The following is a 10,463-nucleotide window of genomic DNA, read 5'->3' on the forward strand; positions in this document are numbered from 1 at the left end:
CATTATGCAAAAGCCACAGAATACCACAGAGACTTAAACACAATATTTTGACAGCTCTGGTGAATGGATACATTTTCATGAGTAACAGTGTGAATGTGGCATTTCTCTTAGATTGTTATTAGGATATTATAATGATAGAAAATATCTAGTCATGCTCCTTTTCTTTCCTGCGCATGACTCAATACAGTATGATATTGATCATCACAGTTTTCTTCATTAATTTCAATGTATTATGTGATTAACACAAGTTTTAATCATTTATGCGCAACATATAATTGTAATTTAACATTCAAGTACTCTCTGACTGTTTTGTCATTTTATGGTGATTGTTGATAAGCACTTAAATGAATTTTTTTTCTTTTAACAAAAAAACTAAATAGAACTTATGTATTAATATGATATGTTACAGATAATTTACATTCAAGTAATCATTTTAAATAATATTAAATAAAACTCACACATACATGTGGATACAATAAAGGACACAATGAAGCACATGCTTTTGGAGTGCTTTTGCCTTGAATGCAATGTTAAAATTAATTCCTCTCGCTTGTCATTTTCAAAGTACTTATTTTTTAGATTCTTTGGTAAAGTACAATAATAAGTGTCAGTTTTAAAACTATGCACAAGTTATTATTATTTATTTAAAGAGTGGGAGATGTTTGAATTTCATTTAGATTCATATGTTACACAATAAACACTTTAAAACTTATTTGTTCCTTTTACAATGTACAAATAACAACAATGAATCAGTGTGTGTTTTGTGTTTTATAATTTTTTGTCATCCATTTATTTGCTCTATCATCAGATATTACTACAGTGATACCTACAACACCGACTACTAGTAAGTTATAAAATCCACTTTTGATTTAACATGTTAAAAATGATTCACTTACATTCACTTTTCCAAACAGTTTGTAGCCCACCCTGCATCTTTTCATAAAAAATACAACTTTATTCAATTGAAATAAAATGTACCTTTAAAAGTCTATCACTGACACCTCAGCCATTTTTTTTTCTATTTCACCCCAATACATTATGCAAAACCCACAGAATACCATGGAGTCTTAAACACAATATTTTGACAGCTCTGCTGAATGGATATATTTTCACAAGTAACAATGTGAATGTGGCATTTCTCTTAATAAGTGTCAGTTTAAAACTATGCACAAGTTATTATCAATTATTTAAAGAGTGGGAGATGTTTGAATTTCATTTAGATTCATATGTTACACAATGAACAATTTAAAACATATTTGTACCTTTTACAATGTACAAATAACAACAATGAATCAGTGTGTGTTTTGTGTTTTATAATTTTTTGTCATCCATTTATTTGCTCTATCATCAGATATTACTACAGTGATACCTACAACACCGACTACTAGTAAGTTATAAAATCCACTTTTGATTTAACAGGTTAAAATTGATTCATTTACGTTCAGTTTTCCAAACAGTTAGTAGCCCACCCCGCATCTTTTCATGAAAAATACAACTTCATTCAATAGAAATAAAATGTACCTTTAATAGTGTATCAAATGACTTTGTCACTGTCACCTCTACAATTCTTTTTCTACTTCACCCCCATACATTATGTAAAACCCACAGAATACCAAAGAGACTTAAACACAATATTTTGGCAGCTCTGGTGAATGGATATATTTTCATGAGTAACAGTGTGAATGTGGCATTTCTCTTAGATTGTTATGAGGATATTATAATGATAGAAAATACCTAGTTATGCTCCTTTGCTTTCCTGTGCATGACTGAATATAGTATAATATTGATCATCACAGTTTTCTTCTTTAATTACAATGTCTTAGGCGATTAACACAAGTTCTACTACAGTGAAACCTATAACATGGACTCCTAATGTGTTCTAAAACCTGCTTTTGAGTTAACATATTAAACATATTTTTTTTTGTTCAAGTTTCCAAATGGTTTCAATCCCACTCTACATCTTTTCATATAAATAATAAAGGATCTCATAATGAATGCATTGACAATGATATTACACTTACATTTTATAAAGCATCATCAGTTATTACTACAGTGACAACTACCACACCAACTCCTAGGAAATTAAACAGTTTAGATCCTTTCCCACAATGTTTCTTATTTTATAGAAACCCATAGTATTTAAGTAAATGTTACATTTAGCAATGTATCAGATGACTTCCCCCAAGAAGAACTAGTCTTGATTAAAACATGCTGTGATTAGTCACTAATAATTTCTACCAATTCCTACCTATAAGTAATTCCTATGTATCTGTAGATGTAATAATTGCTAGAATGAATCAATAGATGTGTTGTGTTTTATTTGTAATGTAGTTATTGCTAGAATTTGAATCAATGAGTTTTGTAATTTGTTGTTATTTTGTTGATACATCATCAGTTACTACAGTGAAATCTACAACACCAACTCCTAGTAAGTTCTAAATCCTGCTTTTGAGTTAACATGTTAAAAATTATTTTTCACTTATGTTCAAGGTTCCAAATGGTTTCAATCCCACTCCACACCTTTTCATACAAATAATAAAGGATCTCATAATGAATGCATTGACAAAGAGATTCTTTTCAAAAGTTTTACATTTTATAAAATATACATTAAAGATGAATATCATTATTAAAACTTCACACCAGTTAATGTACAAACCGAATTCCCAAAATTTTGGGACACTAAACAAATTGTGAATAAAAACTGAATGCAATGATGTGGAGATGGCAAATGTCAATATTTTATTCGTAATAGAATATAGATGAAAGATCAAAAGTTTAATGTGAGTAAATGTAACATTTTAAAGTAAAAATATGGTAATTTAAAATTTCAGTGTCAACAAATCCCCAAAAAGTTGGGACAAGTAGCAATAAGTTGCTGTAAATAGGAAATTGAGCATATTACATACAGCTGGAAGACCAATTAACACTAATTAGGTCAATTGACAACATGATTGGGTATAAAAAGAACTTCTCTCTCGCAGAGTGTCAGTGTCTCTCTGAAGCCAAGATGGTAAGAGGATCACCAATTCCACCATTTTTGCGCAGAAAGATAGAGCAGCAATACCAGAATAGTGTTACCCAGCGAAAAATAGCAAAGACTTTTAAGTTATTATCATCAACCGTGCATAACATCATCAAAAGATTCAGAGAATCTGGAATAATTGCTGTGCGTAAGGGTCAAGGCCGTAAAACTCTACTGGATGCTCGTGATCTCCGGGCACTTAAACGTCACTGCACCTCAAGCAGGAATGCCACTGTCAAGGACATAACAGAATGGGCTCAGGAACACTTCCAGAAAGCATTGTCAGTGAACACAATCCACCGTGCCATCCGCCATTGCCAGCTGAAATTCTACAGTGCAAAGAGGAAACCATTTCTAAGCAAGCTCCACAAGCTCAGACGTTTGCACTGGGCCATGGGTCTTTTAAAATGGAGTGTGGCAAAATGGAAGACTGTTCTGTGGTCAGATGAGTCACGATTTGAAATTCTTTATGGAACACTGGGACGCCATATCATCCGGACCAGAGAGGACAAGGATAACCCAGGTTGTTATCAACGCTCCGTTCAGAAGCCTGCATCACTGATGGTATAGGGTTTCATGAGTGCTTGTGGCATGGGCAGCTTGCATGTCTGGAAAGGCACCATTAATGCAGAGAACTATGTTCAGGTTCTAGAATGACATATGCTCCCATCTAGACGTCATCTCTTTCAGGGAAGACCCTGCATTTTTCAACAAAATAATGCCAGACCACATTCTGCAGCAATCACACCATCATGGCTACGTAGGAGAAGGATCTGGGTACTGAAATGGCAGCCTGCAGTCCAGAACTTTCACCTATAGAGAACATTTGGCACATCATAAAGAGGAAGGTGCGACAAAGAAGGCCCAAGACGATTGAACAGTTAGAGGCCTGTATTAGACATGAATGGGAGAGCATTCCTATTTCTAAACTTGAGAAATTGGTCTGTCCCCAGACATCTGTTGAGTGTTGTAAGAAGAAGGGGGGATGCCACACAGTGGTAAAAAATGGCCTTGTCCCAACTTTTTTGGGATTTGTTGATGCCATGAAATTTTGAAACAACATTTTTCCCTTAAAATGATACATTCTCTCAGTTTCAACTTTTGATCTGTGATTTGTGTTCTATTCTGAATATAATATTAGATGTTAGCAGCTCCACATGTTAGCTGTCTCAACTTTTTGGGAATCCGGTTTGTAAAATGGCACAAAAAATTGAGAGAATGCTTAAAATTTGAATTATAATTATTGTTATTTTTTACGTTACCCAAAAATAAAACATTGTACATTTAATGATTGCTAGGAGATTCATCAATGAGTGCTTTTTTTGTTGTAATTTACTGTTATCCATTTGTTGGATACATCAGTTATTACTACAGTGACAACTACAACCCAGACTCCTAATAATTTTTCTAAAACCTGATTTTGACTTTAAACATGTTAAAAATTGTTATTACTCATAAGGTTAAATTTTATAAACAGTTTAAATCCTGTCCCACAATGTTTCTTATTGTATAGAAACCCAAAATATTTAATTAAATGTTACCTTTAGCAATGTATCATATGACTTCCCCCAAGAAGAACTAATCTTGATTAAAACATGCTGTGATTAGTCACTAATAATTCCTACCAATTCCTACATATAAGTAATTCCTACGTATCTGTAGATGTAATAATTGCTAGAATGAATCAATTGATGTGTTGTGTTTTATTTGTAATGTAGTTATTGCTAGAGTTTGAATCAATGAGTTTTGTAATTTGTTGTTATTTTTGTTGATACATCAGTTACTACAGTGAAATCTACAACACCGACTCCTAGTAAGTTCTAAAACCTGCTTTTGAGTTAACAAGTTAAAAATTATTTTTCACTTATGTTCAAGGTTCCAAATGGTTTCAATCCCACTCCACACCTTTTCATATAAATAATAAAGGATCTCATAATGAATGCATTGACAAAGAGATTCTTTTAAAAAGTTTTACATTTTATAAAGTATCATTATACATTAAATATGAGTATCATTATTAATACTTCACACCAGTTAATGTAAAATGGCACAATAAATTGGGAGAATGCTTAAAATTTAAATTATAATTATTATTATTTATTTACGTTACACAAAAAACTTTGTGCATTTAATGATTGCTAGAAGATTCATCAATGGGTGCTTTTTTTTGTTGTAATTTGCTGTTATCCATTTGTCGGATACATCATCAGTTATTACTACAGCGACAACTACAACACTGACTCCTAGTAAATTATAAAACTTGCTATTGTATTAAGATGTAGAAAATTAATATTAACATATAATGTTCTGTTTTCCAAAGTTTGAAGTCCCTTTAAAGTAAAATTCAAGTCCAAGGTTTAAATTAAATTGCACATGTAGAGACATTTCAGGAGATCACCCCCTATAACAACTAATCATGAATAATCCATGCAATGAATTTTTCACTGAAAAATCTTATCTCTTATCTCCAAAATGCATTCTGCAAAACTATCAACAGATATCAGAGACTTGAAGGATATATATTGACAGCTTGTGTTAATGAAGTAATTTTCTTTAGAAACAAACTTAAATATAGCATTTATCTTAGAATGAATGCTATATCTTTTCATTTCATGGTAAAAGGTAAGGTTAAGAACTTCACTATTGAGGCTTCTGGAGGTGGTGTGGGCTTAATTCAGTATTTTGAAATCTGTGGTCAGTAAATACATTTTCTTAGAAAACAAAGTGATTGTGGGATTTCTCTTTGAATGTTAATTTCTATCATTATATCTAATTATGCATGATTGACTATAGCATCATTATAATGATCATCATTGTTTTCTTTATAAGTTACAAACTATTAGGTGTGAAAAAGTATGTTTCTCAGCATTTTAAATTATTTAAAGCAAAATACACATATACTCTTGGATACAATATTATCCCCAAGAACAGAAAAAACTGGTGTACATGTTTTGCAGTACTTATTCTTTAAAAAACTCAATGCAAATGCAGTGACAAAAAAATACTTACAATTTTGTTATTTATTGTAAAATTAAAGAAATAGTATTATTGTTAGTACTATGCACCAGTTACTATAAAATGAAAAATGAGTGGGAGTGGGAGAAACGTTGTATTTTGAATTAAAATGATACATTACAAACTTATTAGTACGTTATTGATGGTAATTTATTCTTCAACAGCCTACAGTTTATTTGTTAGGCTTAATATTGATTGATTTTTTTTTTCTTTTATCTCTTGTTTAATAAAATTTTTAACTAAATCAGCACAACCTACTGCTTCTGCAGGTAAGTTATTGAATTAACATGTTAATAATATATAAAGTAATAGCATAATAGTCAGATGTGTTAACAGTTTGAAGGTAGTATCGCAATCACACAGCACAAGGGACCTGGATGTTGTGGGTTCAAGCCCCACTCTGGGTGATTATCTGTGAGGAGTTTAGTGTGTTCTCCCATGTCCATGTGGGATTCCTCCAGGTGCTCCGGTTTCCACCCACAGTCCAAAAACACATGTTAGTAGGTGGATTGGCAACTCAAAAGTGTTCATAGGTGTGAGTGAATGTGTGTGTGTCACCCTGTGACCCAACACGGGCCTGAACTGGATAAACACTTACAGACAATGAATGAATAAATGAATGAATTTCTGGTCAAGACTGGCTAGAGCATCATGAATTGATCACTGAATGACCAATTTAGAAATAATTTTTTATTAATTTGCCTATATTAACATAACAATCTCTTTACACTCCATTTTTGAATTCTTGAAATAGCTGTAACCTTGGACATTTGTAAGATTCACAACCTTTTGGAATGATCAACACCAATTCAGCTCTCTCTTCTTGTTATTTTAAATGCAGAATTTAAAAGAATTTTAAAGAGATGTATACCATATTGATCCTTAAGGTAACGGTAGGATTATTTGCATGATAGGATATCACTACATGTTCTTGTGTTTTAACAGGTGATACAATTTATATAATTCAAGTACGTGTTTTGTCTGGAGCTGGAAGAGACGTAGTACTGCAGGACCTGCAGAATGTGAGTGTATTCTGCTGACTGAAAGCTAGATTTTTTTTTTTAATCTCCAGATTTTACTGCCAAGTTTTATCATATTGTGAAAATAAACTGAAATTCTAAAAAGTGCTATATATTAAGGTTTTATTAATATAGGTGAATTTCACCATCATAAATATAATTTTGAAAAAAAAATCAAGATTTTATCAGTTCTGTGTCCATGTAAAAAAAAAAAAAAACACTTAAAAGAGGTTTAGCTGGGCACAGTCATATATCAAAGCCATAACACTTAATACAATATAATAAAATAAATAAAGTCCCTCAGAGGACAGTGAGTGTGCTTTTTTTTTTTTTTTGCTTGTCTTTAAATTATTTGTGTGTGTGTGTGTGTGTGTGTGTGTAATTTCAGTATACAGAGACATTGAAAAACACATATCTGGCTTCAGTGTGTACAGGCTGCACACTGAAAATTGTGCAAATCCAATAAAACAGGTCCAAGCACTGGAGACCTCCATCATCAAACCTCACTCTACCAACCTCATCCTGTTCTGCTGGTTCTGTCTTCATATTAGCATTGGCAATTCATTATTTTAGGTGCTTTATATTTACATTGTATAAGATGCACTGTATAATCTTTTTATTATATCTGTTATCACAAACAATGTTAATTAATATGTTATTAGGGTACAAAATTTGTCATTGTATGTCCAGTGTACATTACATTTGGAATAAACTGTACATTGTATGTTTAAACATTTGTAGAAACCCTTAAAGTTACTGTAAACAGTTTTGCACAGTTTGTATAATCCGTGTATAAAAGCATGGGTTGCTCTGAAGCAGTTGCACATGAGCCAAGGATGACCATGCCCAGTACTCTTGTTTACTCTTGTACTTTAACCAGGCAAGTAATTAAGAACAAGTTCTTATTTACAATGGCAGCCTAGCAAGTGGTGGCCTAGGAGGGTATAAAGCAGTGGACATACATTCTCCTATTTAATAATTTTGCGATGAGATAGTGTCAAGTTAGTGATTCAGAAACAAAATCATCTGATATCAGCCCCTGATATAAAACTTCAAAGCATTCCCAGAATAGAAGCTGTTACTGCAGCAAAGAGACTCGCTATTACTAACATAAATTTCAGAGGAACTATTGGATATTTGAATTTTTTGTGCATTTTTTACTTTTGCAATTGTTGGTGTTTGCTGATTTTCACTTCTTAAATCAATACCAAATTTTCATTTGACTAGCTCAACTGAAATACTAAACACTATATAGACTAGCAGGTTATCTGTGATCTGTAAATTTGTAAATTCAACTGCATTCATTTTAATGGTCATGTATCAAAAGCATTTACGGATGGTGTTGCTGTATGCATTGATATAACTGTACCCTGATGATGGTCAAATATGCATTTTGTTCTGATGTGTTTTTTTTATTCTCTTGTTTATTTATTCATTATTTTATTAATTTTCTGTTACTGCTTCTTCCAGATCAGGGTGCTGATGTGCACTGAGCCAAGGCAAGTACACCCTTGACAGGGTGTCAATTATCACAGGGCATGAAGAATGAGATGAGGATAATATGTATCTTAGTATAGACAAATAGGCAATTGATAGTTAATGATATAGGTTTATAGCCTTTGCATTACCAGTGTTAAATCTTTACTATGTGTACACTGAAAAGAATAAGTGCATTTTAATTTTTTTTTTTTTGAATAATTAAACACAGCTGAGCTATTTGTCTCTCCTGTGGCTGTGGCCAGTTCGTTCATCGTTTGGCTGTGGCCACTGTATTGTGTTAGAGATGGAACAGCAGGCTAAATCTTAGCACCTAGCTCCTCAGCCCCTTCCTTACCCCCTGGAATATCTTTTAATCTGCCCCCTGCTGGTCAATGTATGATAAATGTTAGCCTTTTTAGCTTTTAATAGCTAAAATTATACAAATGATGCCAAAAATAATTTTCAACAGTTTTTGGTGTATATAGCAGGCAGAAAATAAACAGATAATCTGAATCTTTGTCTCAAGAACACACAATACATTTCAGGGCTTCCGTAGATCAGCCTACTAATAATAATAGGCCAGTCATTAAAAACAATTGAGGCAAATTGTTTTGAGAACCTTAATTCAAGTAAATGAAAAAGTCTATCACTGTTAAAACTACACATTAATTCATACATGAATTTAATTCATAATTATGAGAGTTTTCATGGAAATACTTTGGTGTAGTGTGAAACAGCCACCATTTTATCTCGATTACACTCAGACTCTAGTGTCGGCCATTTTGTATACTTCATTGAATATATTAGTATATAAAACAATAGTAAAGCTGAAAGTTTTGAGTAATAATATATTATTGTTAGCATAATTGTATTGTTGATATGAGTTTCTTCAACTGCTAATATGCTACATAGTTACACAGTTCAGAATTAAACTGGTGCTGGTTTGGTACTTATACTTCACTTCAACTGAAAACGATTTCATCTGCTTCTATTACACTGTTACAACAACTGTTACTCATCATCATCATCATCATCATTTTCTTCTCCGCTTCTCCATTTCAGGGTCGCGGTGACAACTGTTACTTTTACCTTTAAATCTATTTTACCTAATGTCACACCTACATCCCAGGACTCCAATTCCCAGAATGCACCCGTCAGTCACATGACTACCCACAGGTCTCCCTCCCTGAATTCTAATTACACACACCTGTTTGTTTCCCTATTTATACTCCTATCACTGAACTTTTCTCTGCCGAGTATTGCAGTGGTTTATCCCAGCTTACAACACATTCTCTTGTTATTAGTCTGACGATTTCTTGTTGCCTACTTCCTGCCTGTTTTCCCGGATTACGTCTCCTGCCTTGTCCCTTTTGGTACTGTCTGTATTCTTCGGTTTTTGAACTCTGCCTGATTTTCGACTACGGTGTTCGCTTATCCTCTGAGGTACTGTTTGCTCCCTGTTTTGAACCTTGCTTGCCTTGTGATTACTCTTTTGGATAACGTCATTAAAAAACAGTTTACTGTGTTCTGCGATTGTCAGCTTTCTGTTCTGTCCTGACAGAATACTCGGCCACCATGCAGACAGCAGACACAGATGCCGTTAGAACGGCTATTACTAGTCAGGGCCATATGCTTGGTCAACACCAGCAAATGTTAGCTAGTGTGACCCAATCTGTCGACTCTCTCGCTCAACAACAACAGAGTCAACAGCTCCAACTGAAACAAGTGTTGGAGTGTGTGAACGCCCTTATAGCCTGTATTCCTGCTCCTAAAGCTAATCCCAGTCCTCCTACAGTGTCTGTTAGTTCGACTTCACGTTATCCTGTCAGTAAACCGGAGATTTTTGAGGGTGATCCGGCTAAATGTAGCAGATTTTTATTACAATGTTCCATATTTTTTGAGAATTCACCTCCCAGTAACGATCAGGC

The 10,463-nt window shown here is 33.3% G+C and overlaps 1 long non-coding RNA gene across 1 annotated transcript; it reads left to right on the plus strand.

The window, feature by feature from the left end:
- The first annotated feature begins 1,351 nt into the window (after positions 1-1,351).
- On the plus strand, positions 1,352-9,654 carry LOC136675966 (uncharacterized). Its single transcript, XR_010796235.1, has 6 exons — positions 1,352-1,387; positions 2,396-2,428; positions 4,803-4,835; positions 6,286-6,306; positions 6,983-7,059; positions 7,445-9,654. It is a non-coding gene; the product is annotated as an uncharacterized lncRNA (long non-coding RNA).
- The last annotated feature ends 809 nt before the right edge of the window (positions 9,655-10,463 follow it).

Source organism: Hoplias malabaricus, chromosome X1 (assembly GCF_029633855.1).
Source record: "Hoplias malabaricus isolate fHopMal1 chromosome X1, fHopMal1.hap1, whole genome shotgun sequence".
NCBI classification, from domain to species: Eukaryota; Metazoa; Chordata; class Actinopteri; order Characiformes; family Erythrinidae; genus Hoplias; species Hoplias malabaricus.